We start from the raw sequence: 23511 nt of genomic DNA, 5'->3' as shown, positions 1-23511 counted from the left end.
CTTGCTTCACTAAATGGAGGAAAAGAAGGATTGAAAGTGTGTTGTAGCCTGACCACGGGCAGGCCGATGCCATGAAGGCCCTCAGAATGATGAAACCAGATGGTACCATCAACTTGATGGCCATCGCCTTCTTCGGCCAGGGAGGCTGCTTCTGGAAGAGCATGTCAGATCTATCACGCACAACCAAAATTTCTTCTGACGATGGGTGGGCAAAAAATTTCTGGCTCCACCATGGATCGTCCTTCAAGACCATAACATTGTCCCCGAGACCCCAAGTCTGCCCACCCAAAGAAAAACTTCTGGCTCCGATAAGTACACCCTGTGGGTTCCAACTTGGTGACATTCATGAGACCACTTTCCTGAATCACCAAACAGAGCCAAGGAAAGTTGAAATAAGGCCCTGTTGGGAAACTGCCAGTCAGGGGCAGCTAAGGATGAAAATACAGAATCAACATTTCTCATGGTTTTGGAAATGCTTGAAAGCGAAGCGAAAAATCTTGTGGGAAAACGTACATACGAGACAACATGAATTTAACCCTACTACCTCTATAGTCTTCACTCTAAACGGCCTAAGAGGCAAAAAGATTTAATTTGAAGGATTGTAGGGCTTGCCCTGTTGAGGGGACCCTTCCAGAGATTCTCCAAGGCCTGGGCCAGACCCAGGCCTAGGAGGGGGTTTGGAAATAGTTTTCAACCAGCAATTGACGCGCCTCGGTTTTACCTCACTAGCTGCGTCATTGCCCCAAGCGCAAAGATAATTATAACAACCCATCAAACTCCCTTTTATAGCCATTACATACCCCTTGTTTCTTCCTTCCATCGATATGGGACTAAACAAAGCAAACCACATATCCACAACTCTCTCCTCTTATTGCCATTCTGGTTTCTAACTTCTCGTTAAGTATATGATTCTATGATCCAAATAAACCAAGCACCAACTTGTCTCCATTACCATTGAACGGTTTTCATGAGCAATGGACTCCTTAATCAAATCTCTCAAGCCACCCACCAAAACGCTCGTTTCCTTTCTCACAAAGAGATTTGAACATTTCTTTAATGTCCAACCTTAGTCCCAAAAGTCTTAGATAAGGTCCAAACGTTTTGTTGAACACTAATACAGATTCCGATTGAACCCGTTGAGGTCCTCAAAAATCTTAGATGATCTTTGTTGGGCTGCCATGATCGATGGTTATGTTCCAAAAGTGATTTTGAGCAATCATTTTCACTGTTTTGAGAGATACAATACTTAGATTTGAGGTCAATTTACAAACTTTATCGTGCCTTCCATCTGGTTCTGAAAGTGTTTCTTTCTCTAAAATATGGGAGTTGTATACACGGTTTCTTTTTGTATTAGGAGCAGGGTAGAATCAGATGTTTTTGTTGAACAGAGACTTAAACATTCGTATGCAAAGTATTACTATTTAGATCTTGTGAGTACTTCTGCAAAGAGAACAGTAAACAGATAATGGGTTGCCGAGTGAAGCGGGTGTAAAGGCAATGCTTTTGGTGAATCATTGTGTTGAGGTCCGCTTTCATATGTTAGGTTCTTCTTTCAGAAAATGATTGTGTTGTTAGGTGAAAATGATGCATTTTTTATAATGCCTTACAATTTATCAAATTCGTCGAATAAACAATTTCATAGGTTTTTAAAATTTTTTATCGCTTTTACCTCTTGTAGGTACGCTTTTTTTATTTTCGTACGTCATGATGTTAAAATAATACATATGAAACTCATCAACAAAATCGCATTTGAGGTTATGAAATTTCAAAAAATATTGTAAAATTTCAAACAATTTGCAAAACTCGTCATAAGTTTCACATAAAAACCTGCAAAAATTATAAAATTTACAAAAGTTCTATAATTGTAAATTTTTTTACGAGCATTGCAAGCAGTATTTTGAAATTATAAAATATTTGTGAAACTCTAATATTATGAATTCTCTTATTTGAATCACACTCGTATTGCAAAATTTTGCCCCATATAAATGCTTATTTAGATTTTTGTTTTCTTGTTTGTATTTGGAAAGTGCAGTAACCCAAATCTTCCTTCCTCTAGAACCCCAACCCTTCTAATCATTCAGTAAAAGTTGTTCGTTTTACCTCATATAATGTTGTGATATCCTTCTTCTTCACTTCTCCGGTTATCTATTAAGGTGAGTTGCATACAATGTATATATTGTTTTGTTGTTTTTTTTTCTTTACAATGTAATTTTCTTTTGTTTTTGTTGGGTTGTTTATGTGAACTTATTATGTATGTTTCATTGTTGTGGATGTTGCCTTTATGTAAACATGTAATATTTGTCATCGAATTTACTGTTTAAAGTTTACGATCTTTAAAGATTTTTGCATATAATATCTATTGTTTTGTTATTTTTTTTTCTTTACAATGTTCATCATTTTCTTTTTTTCGTTTGGTTGTTGTCATGAACTTATTATATATGTTTCGCGGTTTAGGGTTTATGATCTTTAGAGATTTTCATATATAGTTACTTATAAAAGTCGGCACCAATATACATCATGAAGTTTGCCTTTAAGTAGCATATTGCCATCATGAAGTTTTGTCAACAATTTTTGCTACTTGTTCATTTTGCTTTTTAATTCATAGTTTCTTGAATGCATCAAACTCAATTCTTCTTAATAAACAATGTTTGTCCATAATTAAAAGCACTTGGTGCCACAAATTGCATAATTTTGTGACATTTTTTTCAACCGATAAATTATTTCTAAAGAACATGAAAATCTTCAATTTATAAATCTACATGGAAAGGTTGAACATGATTATGTTATCTTTTTATTTTTAAATCATAGGTAGGTCGCGATGTCTAAACGTGGTGCAATTTAAAGAGTCAACGACCAGTGACTCGACATAATTGTGGTGGTTGAGACTTTAGAGGACTGATCAAAATATAATAAATTGCTACTAGTTTTCAAAGAAATATTTTTTATAAGTGAAATATGTATATTACACAATTTTTTAGGTGTGTTTGTTTTTTTTTATCGTATATGATTTTTTTACAAATAACATGTGTATTTACCTATTTGATGCAATACTTAGAAAGATTCATACTTAGACGCAATAGTTTTCATAGAAAAAGGCAAGGACATGCTCTGCTGAAGACCATTTAGATGACCCTATACTTCTATGTGAATCTATAAAACAATGTTTCTCTTATTTTCTTCCTTCTAATAAAAAACTAATCGGTAAAATATTGAAATTCACAACAAATGCTTGAAACTCTTCTATATTGAGACAAGGCACGCGTATGCTTGGAGTCTGACTCTCTTCTGCTTGAGGATCCTCACTCTGTTTTACCTCCGGACCTATAATCACATCTTCTGCCTAAAGACTCTCCATAATTTCCCAAACCCCAATCTCAATCTCCTCCACATCTGGGTAACTACTTTTCTTCAATTCATAGGCATCTTAAAGAACTGTTTCCATCTCCATCTTTTCACTACCACTAAAAGTGGCCATGTCTCCATTTTGTTCAAGCTAGATATCGAGGTTGGCAATAACCTCACCTTAAGTTAATGACTTAAACTGCTTCATCAATAAGCCCCCGCCCCCTCTTTCAATGCTTTTAGGATGAAAGACAAATATTTGGCCGCAATATCAACTTTTTTGCAGATTCAGCAACATTTTTGGGTCAGTTTAAAAATTTTATAAGCTTATTTGTTGGAACTGCATACAACAAATTGGATAAGCATAGATTTGTACGCTGCAGATTGTTAATGTTGTATTTTTTGTGAATATGATCTGACAACCAGATTTTTTGTGTTGGAACAAGATCCCTCTCTAGCAGAGTGACAAACTTATTAATTGTACGTGTCAAGGTATGTTTTGTGAAACATCACGTAACCATAAAATGCTACAGGTCCTTCAGGTTTATTCTGCCTATTAATTTTCTTCTTTATGCTAATAGGTGTAACTTGTGTGTTTTTTCTCTTCTTTGGTGCCATCTCGTAATAAAAACTTAATTTCTATGATAACAATAGTAAACTAGATAATATACATGCAAAAACCGAAACAACAATAAACTGAATAATATACATGCAAAAATCGATAACACCTATACATGCAACAAACTTTGGTGCCATCTCGTAATAAAAAACGATAACAATAAATTAGATAATATATATGCAAAAACTGAAAAACAAAATTGAAGAAACAACATGCAATGTTCTACACACCGAACAAATTGAAAAAATAACTGATTAAACTGGATAATATACATGCAAAAATAAATTGAGGGATGTAACTGACACATACAACGAATTTAAAAAAATATGTTTTTATCAAAAAAATAACAATGAAAAACTATTCACTAGAATACCTAGTCGTCGGTAATCTTACTGAAAAAAACTAAATTGAGGGACGTTGATGAAGTCATTCCTCATGGTTTCACTAGAATATTCAAAAAAGATTCACCGAAAAACTCATCGAAGAAATGTCAAAATTCAAAGTTTTCCACCGTTGGTGAACCGTTGCTGATGAACTGCCATCGATGAGGGATTTTTACATAATCTTCACTCGCCGAAATATTCGCCTGAATGTCATCGAAAGATCATTGGAAGGATTAAGAACAGTAGGTGTTGAGAAAATATGGCATCCAAATAAAAAAAAGGTTGTGAAATAATGTGTCATTTATACGGGGACAAAATTTTGCAAGAAAAAGTAATTTCGCAATCCGGGTGCAATTTCAATAAAAGATTTCACAATACCAGACTTTAGCAAATATTTTAGAATTTCGCAAATTTTATGTAATACTCATCAACAATTTCGCAAGTATCGAATTTTCGCAAATTTTATGAATTTTTGCAAGTTTTTGCATGAAACTCGTGACGGGTTTCACAATTTTTTTGGATTTTTACATTGTTTTTGGGAATTTTGCAACCTCATATGCGATTATGTTGACGTGTTTCATGGGTGTATTATTTTAGCGTCATAACCTAAGAAAATCATAAATTCACATATGCAAGGGGTAAAAGTGACAAAAAAATAAAAAACGTACGATATTGTCCATTCAATGAATTTAGTAAATTATTGGGCATTTTAGAAAACATGTCACAGTTTTTCATATAATGAGTACTTCTAAAAAGTAAACAGTAAACGGATAATGTCTCAGGTTCTTCTTTCATATGTTATCTTGGAAATATAAAATACAAGGGAAGGAAATGCGTGGTCATTTGATCGGAACTGGGTTCAGCCCAGCCATTGACATTAGCACAACATTGATGTATACTGGTCAGTAAATGAGCCGAATGAACTAAGGGTTGTTGAGGCTTGGCTCATTTATGGAAAGCCATTGTTCGAGCACTGCTCGTCTGACTTGTGCAAGCATAGCTGAGCTCGAGTTCATATGAGCCCAAGCCAAACAATCCGAGCCATGAGGTGGCTCATTAAAAAAAATGACTGTTTTTTGTGATCCAGTCTGAGAATTGAGCACCTAACCTATTGGTTTAGCACATGGATCTAACCAATTGAGCTACAGTACTTTTTTTAGCACATATGATATAAAGCTCATCTAAATGAGCCAAGCCAAACCAAACAGTCATCGTTCGTGCTCGGCTAAGTTACACTATACGAGCTGCTCATTGGTTGGCTTGCTGAGCCAACTATATGATCATTAACGTGTTTCAGGCCAGCTGAACCCAGCCGAGCCACAAGCTAATCGGTTTTGTCTACCAGCCCTAGATGAATATATATGCAAAATGTGGTAGCCTGGTCTGATCTACTGAAAGTTGTTTAAAGGAATGAGGGGCTGGTGAACGAGCCAAACAAGCTTAGACCAGGCTGTTCAGGTTCTACTCGTTAAGGCTCAGGCTGAGCTTGAACTCAGCCCATTGTCTATGGCAGGCTGAGCTGAGCTCTAGCTCGTGACAAACAGGAGGTAGATGAGCTGAGTGATTGGGTTAGCTTTTTGTTTTTTAGATAGGCAAGCTTTGGGTTAGGCAGACCCCCACCAGTTATTCAACATACCATTGGGTTTTGAACCTGCAACGTCCCACCACAAGGCTGCACTGACAGCTCCTACCAACCAAGCTGAATGTGCGTAAATAAAAATTTCATTTTGAACCATTTATTATTAACGAAAGCTCATTTTCAAAACTTTTAATCCTGATTAATATATCCGCTCTCCACGAAACTTTTCTCAATTCAAATATCCTCAAGACTTTTAAAGTGGGTTAAGCAAAGACCCCCATAGGGATGGCAGTGGACCCGCGGGGTGAGCAGAGCCCCCGCCTGCCTCGTCCCGTTTGGACCGGGGATGAAGGCGGGGATGAAGGTTAAAATCCATCCCCGTGCGGGGATGGACTTATGCTTTCCCTCGCCCCGCCCCATCCCCATCTCAATCCCCGCCTTGCCCCCGCCCCATCCCCAATCCTTCTAAGGGATGCCACTAGACCAAGGGGAAATGGGGCCCCGCCCGCCTCACCCCCCATTTGGACCGGGGAAGGAGGACATGAAACGGGGATGGAGGCGGGGGTGGAGGTTAAAATCTATCTCCGTGCGGGGATGGAGGTTTGGATTTTGAGACGGGGTGGGGGTGGAGGCCTTGTCCCCCGCCCCGGCCCCGGTCCATTGCCATCCCTGGACCCCCGTGAGGTAACTACTGTTGAACTTATACATTTGAACGATTAGTGCACCCGTGTGAAAATAACCAGAGACCGTTTTCGTTTTCCAACTTCATCTTTGCCACAGTTTTTCATCCAAAACAATAAAAACTATTGACAAATTGAGCAGAAAAACTATACAATTTTATGAGGATAACATGGTCATTTTAACCGTATATTTAATATTAACTCTGATAAACTAACAATTCTAGGGGTATTTTAATTAAGCCGACCAAAAATTTAAGATCAAGGGCCATTATAATATGAGAACCGGAAATATGAGAACTATTGTGTGAACAAAGATTTCGTTTTTCTCTTGAATCTGAAGGTATGGTTGTGATCTACATGTTTAGTTTTATAGGAACTAGCTCTTGAATCATCCCATAAGATGCATAGGTAGGATTTTTTAAGGCTTGAAAATCAAAGGTAAAGAATTTTCAGAAAATATTTAAGCATCCAAAAATCATTTTGTCGAAAATACACTTCTTAACAAATTGACCCTGCCGAACACATCTGAATGGTCAGATTTGAAAAAAAACTGTTGGAAATACCCAGTTTACAGGGTAGTTCTCATCTTCTAAAAGCTCTTGAGATCAATTTGAAAAAACACATGGTGGGTATAATTTTGATTAAAGGTTTGATGAACATTTGGATATGCTTGAAAGTGAAAAATCTTGTGGGAAAACGTACATACCAGACAACATGATGGATTTAACCCTACTACCTCTATAGTCTTCACTCTAAAAGAAAGAAAAACATTAGCAATATAGCCCTTGAAAAATGTGTAATGCATTTACTACATTGATTATGATTTTAAACCTTACAACTATTAAACGGCCCAAGAGACAAAGATTTAATTTGAAGGATTGTAGGGCTTACCCTGTTGAGGGGACCCTTCCAGAAATTCTCCCAAGCCTGGGCCAGACCCAGGCCTAGGAGGGGGTTTGGAAATAGTTTTCAACCAGCAATTGACGCGCCTCGGTTTTACCTCACTAGCTGCGTCATTGCCCCAAGCGCAAAGATGTTTTGAACCCCCCATCAAACTCTCTTTTATAGCCATCACATACGCTTTCGTCCCTTTCTTCCATCGATATGGGACTAAACAAAGCAAACCATATCTCTACTCAACTGTTCTCTCCTCTCTTATTGCCCTTCTGGTTTCTACCTTCTCGTTACAAATCCAAAATATATGATTCGATGATACAGCTAACCCAAACAGCAGCTTGTCTCCATTACCACTGAACGGTTTTGATGAACAATGGATTCCTTCTCCTCAAATCTCTCAAACCACCCACCAAAACGGTCGATCTCTCTCTCACGAAGAGATTTGCAGAGCACCCACTCACGTCTCTTCAGTGTGGAGCTCTCCTTCAGGCTCTCACGAGCACCAGATCCGCTGAGCAAGGCAAGCAGCTTCATGGGTACATCATCACCTCTGGCCTTCTCTCCAAGAACACTTATTTGTGCACAAAACTTGCTGCCATGTATGCGAGCTTCGGCGAGATGGGTGATGCCCGTTTTATCTTTGATAGGATTGTGCTGAAGAGTTCTTTCCTGTGGAATGTGATGATTAGGGGCCATGCCAGCAACGGGTTGCCTGAAGACGCGCTCGTTTTGTTTGGTGAAATGCTCTCTTTCGGGCAGAAGGCTGATAATTTCACGTACCCATTTGTTCTGAAGGCTTGTGGTGACCTGTCGATGGTGAAATTGGGTAGGGAGGTTCATTGCCGGATTGTGGTTGGTGGGTTTGAGCTTGATGCCTATGTTTTCAATTGTCTTTTGGCAATGTATATGAGATTTGGTGAAATTGTGAGTGCTCGTCAATTGTTTGATAAAATGCCTGAACGAGGTGTGATTAGTTGGAATACCGTGATTTCTGGGTATGCTCAAAATGGTCTTTTCAGTGAAGCGCTTTCGGTTTTTCGTCTTATGGGGCAAGCTGGGGCAGGTCCGGATTGTTCGACATTTTTTAGTCTGGTTTCTATATGTGCCAATTTATCTGATTTGGAGCTGGGGAGACAGGTTCATGGCCGAATTGTTCAGGAGACTTTGGAGCATGATGTCTTTGTGAGGAATTCATTGATAGACATGTACTGCAAATGTGGTTTTCTATTGGGTGCAGTGAAGCTGTTTGAGGGAGCTGTTGAGAGAGATGTTGTGTCATGGAATTCTATGATTGCCGGTTATGCTAGAAACGAAGAGCCAGTTAGTAGCTTCGGTCTATTTCGGAGAATGCGTAAGGAAGGATTCACAGTTGATCAAGCTACTGTGATCACCTTGATTGGAGCTTCTACCCAGATGGCCGCTTTTCAGTGCGCACAGTGCATCCATGCTTACATTGTTAAAATTGGATTTGATTCTGATATAACTTCAGGAACTTCCCTTGTAGATATGTATGCTAAATGTGGTAGTCTTGAGTGTGCACGGCAAGTTTTTGATGAGATGCCAGAGAGAAATTTGTTTTCATGGAGTGCTATGATTGCAGGCTATGGGCTTCATGGGAAGGGGAGGGATTCTTTATCACTTTTTGAAGAGATGAAGTGGATTGGAATTAGACCAGATGGGGTTACCTGCAGCTCAGTTTTATCTGCGTGCAGCCATGCTGGCTTGGTAGACGAGGGTAGGAGAATTTTTGAACGGATGTGGAGTGATTATTCTGTAATTCCTCAAATGGAGCACTACGTTTGCTTCATTGACCTCCTTGGCAGAGCTGGTCGCCTAGAGGAGGCATATGATTTCATTAAGAGCATGACAATAAAGCCTAATATTGATGTGTGGGCATCACTTCTTTCGGCTTGTAGAAAACATAAAAATGTCCAACTTGCAGAAACTATAGCAGATCATGTTTTTTATTTGAAGCCTAAAGGTGTTGGGGCCTATGTTGCTCTTTCAAACATTTATGCATCAGCCAAAAGATGGAAAGATGTGGAAATGGTGCGAGCAACAGCCAGACAGAGGAGACTGAAGAAGCCTCCTGGTTACAGTTTTGTTGAACTAAACCAAACAGTCCATTGGTTTCTGGTTGGTGACAAGTCCCATCCTCAATCTGAGGAGATTTATGCCAAGCTTGCTGATCTGAGTCTTCAATTGAAAGAAGCTGGATATGTGCCTGATATAACTTCTGTGTTCTATGATGTTGAGGATGATGTGAAGGAGAAAATGCTTGAATACCACAGTGAAAGGTTAGCAATTGCATTTGTCCTTCTCAACACGAGGTCAGGGACTCCTATCAGAATTGCAAAGAACCTTCGTGTGTGTGGTGACTGTCATTCTGCCACTAAGCTAATATCGAAACTTGTCAACCGGGAGATTATCGTGAGGGATGCCCGCAGGTTTCACCATTTCATTGATGGTTCTTGTTCTTGTGGTGATTACTGGTGAGTTTATGGTTAGGCTCTAAGATTCTAGCCATTCATACAAACAATATAATGCTCCCATAATGAGAGGGGTTGCCAGTGAAACAGAATACTTGTGTTTAGGCGTGGATGAAGCTGGAACCTGATAACTCCAACATCTTTAAGTAACACGGTTGGAGTAATATTCATTCTCATTAAGACAATGGGCACCTAATTGTTCAAAGTCACGATAATACCGTACAAATTGCATGATCATCGAAGCTTTATGGGGGATATGTTACTGATTTTGTTAGAAAGCTTGTTTCATTCAAGTGCTTAATGTGAAGGCCCTCAAATTACAAGAGGAGACAAAAAGCCCCCAACTTTGGAAGTGACCAAGTTGAACTGATTGTCAAATATCGAAAGCTCGCTTCACAAGTATGAAACTATATTCCTTTTTGCTTCCCACGGTGCATGAGAAGCCTGCTTCAAGTGAATGGGAACCTTGTTTTTTCTAATGGGACTGTAACTTAATCTTGATAATGCACGTTTTTGTGTTAGAAACGAGTAAGATTCATGTGGTAACATGCACGATGAAAAAGATAGAGATTTACGTGGTTCGGCATATTGCCTACATCCACGGAGGAAAGATTTGATATTCCTCACTATTGTGTTATGATCTTATTGTTACAATCTTTCAAAATAAATACAACCATCTTGATCTTCTAAGATAGCAGCAAATCAAGAGAAGAACTTACCAAAGATAACTATGGTAAGTAGCAAGGATAAGGAAATAAGAAACTTCTAATCTCAAACAAGGTGTATCCTATCCAAAACCGTCAATAATCTCCCCTTCAAGTTGGTAGGCAGATGTGAATCTGCCCCAACTTGTTTATGATATCATGATGTTTTTTTTTCCCTAAAGCTTTAATGAAATACATCAATAAGCTGGTCTTGACACGAGGAGTTTTAATAATTTGAGACTAAATTTTTTTATGAACAAAGTGACAATCAAGTTCGATATGTTTTGTCCGTTCATGAAAAATTGGATTAGCTCCAACATAGATGGCAGCTTGATTGTTGTACATTAGATCCATGGGTTTATCAACTTTAATTCCCATATCTGACAACAGAGACTTGATCCATATTAGTTCACAGGTTCCAAAAGTCATAGAACGGTATTTGACTTCAGCACTAGATCGAGCAACAACATTTTGCTTCTTACTACACCAAGTTATCATATTGGCCCCAACAAATATACATTATCCGGATGTGGATCTCCTATCATCTGGGTCCTCGACTCAATCAACATCAGTATACCTAACAACATTTAAATGATCATTTATTTTCATTAAGATTCTTTTTCCTGTCGATCCTTTTAGATATATGAGGATTCTGTAAGCTGCCTCGAGATGTGGTTCTTTAGGTTCACGCACGAACTGACTTATCAAGTTTACATCATATGTTATATCCGATCGAGTAACTGTCAGGTAAATAAGTCGACCAACAAGTCTTTGAAATGCGCCAACATCAGCCACTGGTTTTCCATCATCTTTTCTTAGCTTGCTACTGGAGTCAAGAGGAGTGTTTATAGGCTTGGCGCCAAGCATCCCTGCATCCTTAAGAAGATCAAGTATATATTTTCTTTGACAAATAAAGACTTCTTTGCTTGAGTGGGTGAACTCTAAACCCAAAAAGTATTTGAGAGTTTCCAAGTCTTTAATCTCGAATTTGTTATGAAGTCGCTTTTTCACTTGCTTGATCAAAACTTCATTATTTCTTGTTATGATTATGTCATCAACATATGCAAGGATGATAACAGTTTTAGATCCCTGAATAGAAACAAACATGGAATGGTCAACCTAACTTCTTTTAAAACCCATTTCAACAAGAACCATACTTAACTTAGCGAACCAGGCTCGTGGAGACTGCTTTAGTCCATAAAGAGCCTTTTTTAGTTTGCAAGCTACCCTTTCATGATTTTGAGAATGATATCCTGGAGGTAATTTTATGTATATTTCTTCCTCTATATCTCCGTAAAGAAAAACATTTTTTACATTAGATTGAAACATTTTCCAATTCTTATTTGCGGCCACAGATAATAGAACTCTTATTGAATTCATTTTAGCTACAGGAGCAAAAGTTTCATTATAGTCAATTCTTTTTATTTGAGTGTAGCTTTTTGCAACCAATCTGACTTTATACCTTTCAATGAAGCCATTGTTGTTATACTTAATCTTGTAAACCCATCGGCATCCTACAAGTTTTTTTCCTTCATGTCAAGGGACGATTTTCCAAGTACCATTTTTTCAGAGCCTGAATTTCCTTTGCCATTGCTTTTCTTCAATTTGGGTCAAGATTTGCTTCTTGAAAAGTGTTTGGCTCATGATGAGAGTAAAGACTTAGGGCATATAATGTGTAAGATGATGAGAGGCCTTTAAGGAAGAAATAATCTTGGATAGGATGAGAAGTGGAACATGTAGATGAGGATGAAGCCAAATAGGTGTAGAAATAATTCAGTCGTTCTAGTAATCTAGAAATGCGAGTAGATCTTCTAGTGGGAGCAACTGAGGGGACATAATTGACTTCATTGGTGTTCAGTTCATCAACAATGGTTGGGTTTGGCTCGGTTTGAGCGTTTAGATTTGGATTAAGTGGGTTTTGAAGATCTGTGGTAGAAATTTCATGACTATTTTGAATATTGGGAAGAACCAATTGGAAAGATTTTTCATTCATTCCAATCTCCCCCTATGGATGAATGTCATCAAAGATGATAACCGGTTCATGAAAAAAAACATTAATGTTAAAAAAATGCACATCTCTTGAGATGTAAAATTTGTTCTGTTTTGGGTCAAAACATCAGTATTTCTTTTTAACTATAGAATAACTCAAAAAAATACACTTTACTGATCTATGTTTAAGTTTATCTCTGCTTTTAGCTTGAAGATAAACAAATACCTTATATCCGAACACTCACAAGTGTGAAATGAACATGGGTTGATTATAGACTATTTTCAAGGGCACATGCGTCCCTCAATAGAGAAGCTAAGGAGCCGATTTGTAATGTAGCAGGCTGTCTCAATAGCCTCAAACTAGTACTCTTTGGGAATATTTTTTTCAAACATAATTGCTCTGGCAACATTAAGTAACTGGCGATTTTTGTGCTCTGTGACTCCATTTTTTTGTGGAGTCCCAGTGCAAGAATTTTGAGATAAAATTTCATATTGAGTAAAAAAATCTCCCATGGTGGCATTGATAAACTCACATCCATTGTCGGAACGCAAGGCTTTGATTTTCTTATCAAATTGAATGAAGACAAGTTGATAAAATTCTTGAAAATTCACTTTTATTTTTAAGAAAATAAATCCAAGTTGCTCGCGAGTGGTCATCAATAAACATGACAAAATAATTGTATCTCAAATGTGATGTCATTGGGGTGGGTCCCCCCAGACATTTGAGTGTATTAACTGAAACATAGACTCAGATTTAACATGAGAATGTAGAAAGGCAGTTGAGTTGTTTTTGCATATTCACAAGCATCACAAGCACCTGAAACAAAAGGTAAATATGGTAATAACATATTTTGAACTCTTTGCGAAGGATGGTCTAATCTTGTGTGCCACAACATGCTTAATTCTTTGGGGTTGTATGTAACGCCCCAACTTTTTATAGTAAAAATTTTGGAGTAAAATTTTTTTTTTTGAAATAGCGGAAGTGCGTAAAATACAAGTCGGGCGCATTACAGGGTAAAACAGAGAGTACTAAACATACCATTCATTAATTGAAACATTAATGTCATGAATCGCATCCGATAACATAAATGTAAATCTACTAATCAGAGTTCAAACAATAAATACTGAATAAATGAGATCTCTTGGCTTTCCAAAATGACACCCCGATGCTCCAATTAGTTGCTACCTGAAAAACATTTAAAGCAGAAGGGTCAGACTCCCCTGTCTGCGTAAGAAGCATTATATTTATATGTGGTGCTCAGTGACCTGTGTACAAATATGTGCAAGTACTGCAGATATAACTAGTATGAAAGTTTATAACATTCTAAGAAGATGATTATGCTTTCTAATTCATGATACAGTGCAAAGGATGACTGAACTAGAGGTATATTTATCCACATTAATACAAGCTGTAGATTCCACAAGTTTTACTAAAGCCAACTCAACAGAACGTAATTCTTTAGAGATAAGTTTCTAGTCAACTTAAATTATTTAATGCTTATCTTACTCTTACCCTGTGGGTACGCATAGGCATAGACCTCGTAGCGGACCGAGACCATACGGGGGTCTATTATTTAATAACCCGTATGACTAGCCGTACGGATATCCAAAAGGGACGGTCAGTGACCGAGAGAGAACTCCCCAGTGGCTAGAACAAAAATTAGGATGCACCCTATACTTCTGCAGAAGACTTGGATCTACCACCTAGGACATTCTGGTAGTCCTGGTTCCCTAACTTCGTGGACTGGGGACCGGGTGAGACGCCTAGCTCTCACAAGAACAAGAATGTCCACGAAGCTTGTACCACCTACCCTCTCCAAGGTAGACCATGGGTCTAGTAACATACACCATCTTTCAGGTGTACCCAGAGCCCTGAGAAACCAGTAACATATACCATTTTCAGGTATACCCAGAATCCAACATATTTAATTTATATGTGTATAAATTTTCATTCTTGCTTGTTTGGATCCAGTAACATACATCTTCTTTCAGATGTACCTAGAACCCTAGGAAACCAGTAACATATACCATCTTTCAGGTATACCCAGAATCCAACATATTTAATTTATATGTGTATAAATTTTTATTCTTGCTTGTTTGGATCCAGTAACATACATCTTCTTTCAGATGTACCCAGAACCCTAGGAAACCAGTAACATATACCATCTTTCAGGTATACCCAGAATCCAACATATTTAATTTATATGTGTATAAATTTTTATTCTTGCTTGTTTGGATCCAGTAACATACATCTTCTTTCAGATGTACCCAGAACCCTAGGAAACCAGTAACATATACCATCTTTCAGGTATACCCAGAATCCAACATATTTAATTTATATGTGTATAAATTTTCATTCTTGCTTGTTTGGATCCAGTAACATACATCTTCTTTCAGATGTACCCAGAACCCTAGGAAACCAGTAACATATACCATCTTTCAGGTATACCCAGAATCCCATATTTAATGTGTATTTATTCTTATATGCAAGTCTTTGCACCACAGGGGACTTTCACAACCCCAATTCGTACTCAAGTTGATCTTAGTATATGCACATTACCCATCGAATGCCTCAAAGGCACAGACCATAATTTCTCATAATTCTGGTTCAACTTTGTGTCGAGTACTTAAACATTCAGCATTTTCAGTTTTGTTTATGAGTTCGAGTGTACGTTTCGTACCCCCACTGGTTATGTCGCAACATGGAAATATCCAACTTTATCATGTGTGTTTCATGTATTGGACATAATCTTAAAGTCCATATGTGAATCACTTATTTAGTTTACCATCAAAACTATTTTTTTCATAGATATTTCAGTTGCATTTCACCTAAAAAGTCTTTAAAAAACTTTTCTAAAAGAACCCTTCATGAAAATCCTTTTAGAAAACTCTTTACTCAAATTTTCATGTTTATTAGTCGACCAATAGGCTCACCGGTCGACCAACCCTTTTGGCTTCAAATCTTCTAAGCAAAACGTGATTATTTTTTTTTTTGTAAAATTAGTCGACCAAAGAATTTATCAGTCGACTGGACAGAATGTCTGTTTTCTGGAAAAGTTTAGCAGCAGTCGACTGAAGGGTTTATCAGTCGACTGATCATAAAATTAGTCGATCAAAAGTTTTATCAGTCGACCGGACAGAATGTCCGTTTTTTAAAAAATTTAGCAGCAGTCGACTGAGGGGTTTATCAGTCGACTGAACAGAATATCAATTTTCTGAAAATTTTAGCATTAGTCGACTGAAGGTTTTATCAGTCGACTGATCAGAATATCTGTTTTCTGGAAAAATTTTAGCATCAGTCGACTGATCAGAATGTCTATTTTTTAGAAAAATTTTAGCATCAGTCGACTGAAGGTTTTATCAGTCGACTGATCAGAATGTCTATTTTCTGGAAAAATTTTAGCATCAGTCGACTGAAGGTTTTATCAGTCGACTGAACAGAATGTCTGTTTTCTGGAAATTTCTGCAGCAGTCGACTGAAGGTTTTTATCAGTCGACTGAACATATTATCAGTCGACTAACTATTGTCTCAGTCGACTAATTTTGCCGTTTTTCTGTAACTTTTTAAAAGGGCGTATCTTTTTATTTTTCAAACATTTTGATCATTCTAAATAGACTGTTTTGCCACCCCTTTCATCCTCAATGTATGAAATCTTTCAACTATAAATATGAGTGCATTTCACACTCAAAAACATCGAATTCAATCAAATTACCCAATAGGAATGATATATCTTTATTTTACCATGATGTGAAATAGCAATCACGTATACATAACTTCAGACTTGATTAAAACCATTCAATCTACAAAGTAGGAAAGGTGTATTGAACAAGAAAATACAACCAAACAATAATTTCATGAATAATAATCCAAGATACTTAAGGTTCCACGCCATTTGCCTACTTTATTTTTGTTTTGATCTTGAATCCGTCATGGCTAACACCCACACCAAAATATATGCATTTTCCTACACAGATTCGAACTGTAGGTTTTGATATGAGTACTACATATTACCAGGCACACACATAGGAATAAAATGCCCTTACAAAGAACACCACAGTGCCCCAACGTTGGTCAAGGGTGAGAACCATTGGCTGAACCACTACATATTGACCTATTGGCCAGTAGGTGTTTCAACTCATGCCACCTGGGTCTCAAGGCCCTAAACATACCTACATATAGGTAGTGCTTGTCACGTAACCTCTATGTTATTGCAACATAGATGTGCAACAAGGCATCAAGCACTTACATACAAATAACAATGCTCCTTACCTCTTTGGAGTTTCACGACGGCAAGGCTGCAACCCCTTCTCTTCGTTAGAGCGGCACCCCTCGTCGATAATGAATATTCACGCGTTCAGCAAGGGAGGTCCACACCGTCCACCAATGGAGGTCAACCACCACCGTGAGAGAGAGAGAGAGAGAGAGAGAGAGAGAGAGAGAGAGAGATAGAAAATCGTGTTTCACGATTTCTAAAAGAAAAACTTCTTGATTTGTCTCCTCTTTCTTAGGTGGAGTTTCAAAACTCAACCCTAAAAAAAATCTCCTCCAAATCCCACGATTTTTGTTGGGATAGCATCTCTTCCGATTTTGCCCTTTACTCCATGTGTCATTTTTTTCAACTTCCACTCTCTTTTTTCCTTATTGTGGTACCCCTCATCCCCTGATGCATGGGATTCCCCTCTATTTTTGGTAAGGTGAGAGGAGTTGCTCACATTTTTGGTGGAGAAAGACCAAAAAGGTAGGGTTTAATTTGAGCCCACGTTTTTACCCTTTTCACCAAGGTAGAAATCATCACTTTCTTGAAAAAAAATAATTTGTGCACAGGGGGTTTTGAACTTAGGTGGTGGCTCTACAACCCTATGTGTCCTACCATAACTCCACTTCACCATTTATTATTTACTTTTGCGAAAATATTCTTTTTATGTCATATCGGGACGTTTTTCCTTGTTGATGGATTTCTTCCATTTCAAGTGGATTTTTCACCCGTTGGTTTTAAACTTGCACTTGCTTACTTTAAATGTGCTTCGGATCTCACGCTATTATCCCGAAACCATCGGGTTTCCTTACTTGGACTCGTAAACCGGGTCGGATCATCGGATCTCGCCAAGATCCGGATCCAAAACCACTTGTGAGAGTTTGTTCTCGGTTTTGTTCTAGAAACCACAAGTCATAAAATTTGTACTGTCTAACTTAAAATCTTACTATTTCACATAACTGATCCCTTTTATTCATTTAGAATTTCATAAATTTCACGGGTTTTACATTGTAGGCAACAAAAGCTTTAGCACTATCTTCCAAGATATATAGGCCATCATGCTGATGCCCTTTACCAATCACTGTCAGTGTCCTTTGATCCTGAAAAACTATATCATCAGACGAGTAAATCGCTAAACAGTCATGACTCTTGGTAATGCGACTAATTGATAGTAAACTAGCAGAAAAACTTTGAATGTAAAGAACTTTTGAAGTAGTATATTCATCAAAAAAATGAGTTCTATCGATTCTCTTTACAGGGACCTTGCTCCCATCGACAATGCATACATATTTCTCCTTTGAGTATACAATATCATGCAGTTGAGATGCTTGTCCAGTCATGTGGTTGGAAGCTCCAGTGTCAACAATCCATTTTTCAGTTTAAGTCTTAGAGGTAAAACAGAAAGTATTACCTATCGTATCTTCACGACATGGGTCGACTGGTTCACAGACAGCAAGATGGGCTTTATTAAGCTGCTGCAAGGCATTTTCGTGATCAATAATAAAAACTAGGTTTGACGCATAAGAGTCATTTTGATTGACAAAACTTGCAGGCTTGGATTTAGATGGTCTACCATGAAGATCTCAACATCTATCCTTTGTATGGCCAGCCTTCTTATAGTAGCTGTAGCGCAATTTTGGCCTTTTTGAATTTTCTTTCTAATTTGTGATGGCGGCTGGAGTAGGGAAGTGATTAACCTTGAACAACATTTTTTTGATAGCAGATTCAGTGGGTTGTGAGGAGGGATTCATCACCTTGCATTTGGTTTCTTCATGTTGAATGATGAAATATACATTATTGAAGGTTGATAATGGCATTGATATGAGAATTTGACTCCCGTGGGATTCAAACTCGGGCCTAAGACCTACCAACATTTTAAAAAATTTATCCTCCTCTGTACATTTTTTTATGATCTCAGGATCTGCAGTGGAGGGACCATATTGAGCAAGTTCATCCCATAGACTTCGAAGAGCACCAAGGTAAGAGTGAAACAATTTTTCTTGCTCGTTATAGAGAGAAATTTCTTGTTGAATATGATCAATTTGAGCAAGCTTATTTTGTATTCCATAAACATCGCAAATACTTTCTCACGTCTCTTGGACTGTTTCTAAAAAAAGAAAACCTTCGATGATACTTGGATCCATTTAATTAAGGAACCAAGACATCACCAAATGGTGTGCAGATTCTCATTTGTTATAGGCATCATCATTTTGATCTGGATGGGGGATTTTTCCAGCTACATACCCCCAACTTTCCTTTGCCACTAAGAAACAAGTTGGTTGCCTTAGATCAACTGAGATAATTTGTTCTATTTAATAAAACTGTGGTGATCTTAATGGTGAGATTTTGTTCTTGAACCACCGTTTTTGCATTCAAGGAGTTTTGTGAGGCGACATTGGTGAAAATCTCAGAGATATCATCCATAACAGAACAATAAATCAGAAAAGTACCTTGCAGATGGATTAATGCAGACGAGAGGATGAATTTGCAAACCGCTGCAAGGATCAATCATACACTATAGTGGATCGAAGAGAGGAGTTCTAATACCATGTTAGAAACAAGTAAGATTCATGTGGCAACATGCACAATGAAAAAGACAGAGATTTACGTGGTGGTTCGGCATATTGTCTACATCCACGGAGGAAAGATTTGATATTCCTCACTATTGTGTTATGATCTTATGGTTACAATCTCCCAAAATAAATACAACCATCTTGATCTTCCAAGACAGCAATAGATCAATAGGAAAAGAAGCAGCAAGGATAAGAATACAGGAAATAACAAACTTCTAATCTCAAGCAAGGAGTATCCTATCCAAAACCTTCAACATTATGGTTTTATGAATTCAATTTTGCCTGCATTATGGCAGCCCCACAATGGAGTGGGATTTGGTAAGCCAACGATATATTGGTGCTATAGCTATTTATAGCTCTTTCAGAGCTATAAATGCTCCACCCTCGAATTTGCAAGGCAGAGTCACCAATAGAATGCAAAATAGAAACATGAATCTGATTGAATTCCATTATGTAAAACCGAATCAGATCCTTGTTTTGGATAATCCAAGGGAAAATCCCCCCGACCGCACATTGGCTGGCCTCTGGTTGGTAAATCGCTTGAGGTCCTCCTGCCAAACCGAATCAGATCCAGTTAAGTAATCAGATTCAATTTTTTTTATCAATCTCTACTAAACCGGTTCTGGTCAGTTGGATAATGGACCCAAAACCGTACTGCTGACATTCCTACAGTCAGGATTTGCTCCAATGAGGCCAGCCAATGTGCGGTCGATGATGGGAAAGTTTTTCCCTTGAACAATTCCAAAAAAAAAAGGAGAGGATTTGCTCCAATGCTGCGTGCTCAAAGTTGTTCCTTGTGGTGGGATCGGGTAAACCTGACATGGGGTTCATGTGGGTCATGCTAACTCAGCAGTAGTTGAGCTCATATAATAGCTACCTACAACGTTATATGTATTTTAGTGAGCTAGGGCTAGGAACAGTTGGCCGTCAATCAGGTGAATCTCTTGGATTTGAATAAAACTAGAATACCGTCATTCGATACTGATCCAAATTGGCTGTGATTCAAAGTCTGGGCCTCTGATCAGACTTTGTATCAGATTCAGACTTAAAAGGTCAGGCCTTTTTCAGATTTGGGCTGGGATTTGACTCAATATTTTCCATCAGATCCGTGTTCGGGTCTGAATCAAATCAGATCTCTCCGTACATTTGACATTTAAAATAGACGTTTTCAACCCGTTTTACAGCAGATTTCTATAATGTCTGAATTCAAGTTATCGACTACTTCATGGGACCTATTCAGAACTCAAACACAGATTTGTAATTGGTGGCTAAAATTCAGAACTGAATTTAGATCAATCATGATCCGACCCATATCCCATCTGCTATTTTGCACCCCTAAATGACTGAGTAGGGATGTCACAGAATTGGATTTTATCTGATATCTAATTGAATTTAATTCCATTTAGTTGCATTTGGTAAGCCAAAACTATATCTGATTATCATAAGTTGCAGATAAGTTTTTTTTTTTTTTGCTACCAAATCTGACAAACATGTGAAGTTGACGGATATTTGAATCCGTTTACATATAAAAAAGCAGATATATATGAGCTTTTCATCATCCGAATCTGGATCCAAATTTGAATCAGTTTAGCCAATATCCCATTAGTCTAATATGATATTGGTCACATCCGATCCGAACCGTTTACATCCTTTTTGTTGTTTTTACTGAAGCCTAATTGGCCTGGCCCTCTAGACAGAACTATATGCAGGGGCAGTTACTATGACTATGGGGTGCAATCATTTTCAGTTGTGTGAGAATTAAGAATGGGACTGTTAATACCAGAGTACGGGCATGTTGGTAATGTTCTCTAGTCTTCTAGGGCACAACTGCCCTCTTCCTCCATCTGAGTCATACCTGCCAAGGCCAGACAGAACAGTCACTAACCCCCAAGGTCCCTTAATTTACGTTTCAATTAGTTCATGATATGCCCAAAATGTCCATTCGATTTCCGAAATCACACAAACACATCAAAACAACCAAAAGTATGGATCAGAGCGGATCGCCGTTCCTTCAGACATCACACAGGCATGACCGGTTGCCTTCCATCAAAGAGTTTCTGAGGCAAGACAGTGTGGGAGTGCTTGTGTTTATATATATATATATATATATATATGATAATGATAGGGTGCTCCAGGAGGAGCCTACTCAAACTTAATTGAAGTTTTTTTTTGTTGATCACTTATAGGTATGATCTATAAGCATTATTTAGCAGAAAACTTGAAAACAAGTTTTGGATCATGTGATTATAGCATACACTCAATGACATGCAATTGTCGACTCACCCGAGTTCACAAACTTTTCAAGTGGGGAAGGAAAAACACTTGGCATTATACAAAAGAATAGGGTGAATTCTGTCAATGGGAGGAGCCAGGGGATTCCATCCCTGCAACTCCAGGGTACGGTCCTCCTCGTAGTTATTTTGGCATTTTGCTTTTCTCTTAATGCTTTCACGTGGCGCCACCTATTCTTTTAACCGCTCCCTCGTGGTCTCGTATACAGACAGCTCTAGCCAGAGAGAGAGAGAGAGGAGAGAGAGAGAGAGAGAGAGAGAGAGAGAGAGGTCTCTTCTTGCCTCATTGCGTAGATCACAAAACTCTCTCTGTCTCTCTTTCTCACCCCTTCCCCCTTCCCACCATGGAGTTGTTCCAACTCAGTTTAATTATCAGAAAGTGAAGAAGAAGAAGGAAAAAAGGAGTTGAGTGAAGAAGAAGGAAAAAAGGAAGTTGCAGTTGGGAGGTTTGGAGCATCAACAATGTGTTATGTGGGGAAGGCGACGAAGATCTTCATAGTGATAGTGAGCATCTTGGTGATAACGGGGTTGCTGCTGGCGTTCCATTGGGTTCGGCATGGGTCTCATGACCACAACAAGGGCCACACCGGTTGCCCTGCAGGCAGCATTTGCTCCCCTTCCTTCTACCCTCAGCCCTTTCCAGCCACCGCCGCTGCAGGGCCACCATTCAGCCCTCCTGGCCCTCCTGTAGGCAGCAACCCCTGGCTAGGTCCTGTGCATGCTTGATCCAGGAACACCCATTTCCCTCCTCCTTTCTCTCTCTTTTTACTTCTCCCTTCTTGTACAGATTTTCATCTCTCTCTCTCTTGGGACATCAATGAATTGGTTAGATCCGTTCCTTTGTTTTGTTCTTTTTGGTTGTTGGGAGATGGATTTTTTTAGGACCGGGTGAAACTTGTCAGGTAGAAATGCAAGGATGGTTTCTTTGATTTTTTGTAGTTCCATTTTTTCCTTTATGTAAATGAAGGGATTTTTCTTTCTTCTTTAGTTCTCTGCATGGTTGATCTCCAATTTCAGTAATGCCGGTTGATTGTGCATTGAAAATCACTTGCTTGAGGATGAAACGATGGTTTTAGCCTATTGGGGCTAAGTGAAGCAGTAAAATAGTATGATCCTGCAAGTAGATTTAACTATACAATGAAAAGTATCTGATGGCCTTAGAAAAACAAGGAAAAAAAGGACTGGTGTTTTGATCATTAGCAGAAAGAATTTTACGGCAATTTGGTCTTTTTGGGAGAAAACTGGCATTTTGGTATACCTGTTCAACGTTTGACTGGTAAGTTCAAAGTTTCACCTCATTCTTGGGAATTCAACAACTACTTCAGAGATTTTCTCAAATGAAGAAATTGTCCGTTTGGTGGAAATAACTTCCAAACTGGAACGCGTTTCGGTGAAGTCAATTTGTCTCTGGCTCAAGGTCGATTCCATAGTGGCTAGTCAATGGTTCATGTTGGTTGGGACCAAGATATCACCAAGTATGGACTCAACCAAACTCGGACTCAGATTGGCTCCAGCCCACTTGGTCATGATGGAGAAGGCTTAGTTTGAGTAATCTCATCAAATGAGTTAAACTTGAGCCGAACCGTATCAACTGAAACCAACTTGAGGCGTCTATGTGATCCATCACCAATGTGGTCAGCACAGTCCTGTGTCAAGATGAAGAGACCCAGGATCGAATCCCACTGGTATATGGGGCCTGTGTTGCTTTA

At 38.4% G+C, this 23511-nt stretch overlaps 2 non-coding genes and 1 pseudogene across 2 annotated transcripts; 1 reads left to right on the top strand and 2 right to left on the bottom strand.

Moving 5' to 3' along the window:
* Positions 1 to 615: 615 nt before the first annotated feature.
* Positions 616 to 756, bottom strand: LOC149830810 (U4 spliceosomal RNA). The gene has a single exon (XR_016433511.1). It is a non-coding gene; the product is annotated as a U4 spliceosomal RNA (small nuclear RNA).
* Positions 757 to 7497: 6741 nt separating this feature from the next.
* On the bottom strand, positions 7498 to 7638 carry LOC149830809 (U4 spliceosomal RNA). The gene has a single exon (XR_016433510.1). It is a non-coding gene; the product is annotated as a U4 spliceosomal RNA (small nuclear RNA).
* A 480-nt stretch (positions 7639 to 8118) lies between these two features.
* LOC149830808 (pentatricopeptide repeat-containing protein At1g11290, chloroplastic pseudogene) lies at positions 8119 to 9996 on the top strand (annotated as a pseudogene).
* Positions 9997 to 23511: the final 13515 nt, after the last annotated feature.

This window comes from Nuphar pumila, chromosome 7 (assembly GCF_984573655.1).
Source record: "Nuphar pumila chromosome 7, dmNupPumi1.hap1.1, whole genome shotgun sequence".
In the NCBI taxonomy this organism is placed as follows: Eukaryota; Viridiplantae; Streptophyta; class Magnoliopsida; order Nymphaeales; family Nymphaeaceae; genus Nuphar; species Nuphar pumila.
This window is presented reverse-complemented; position numbering and strand designations above follow the sequence as displayed.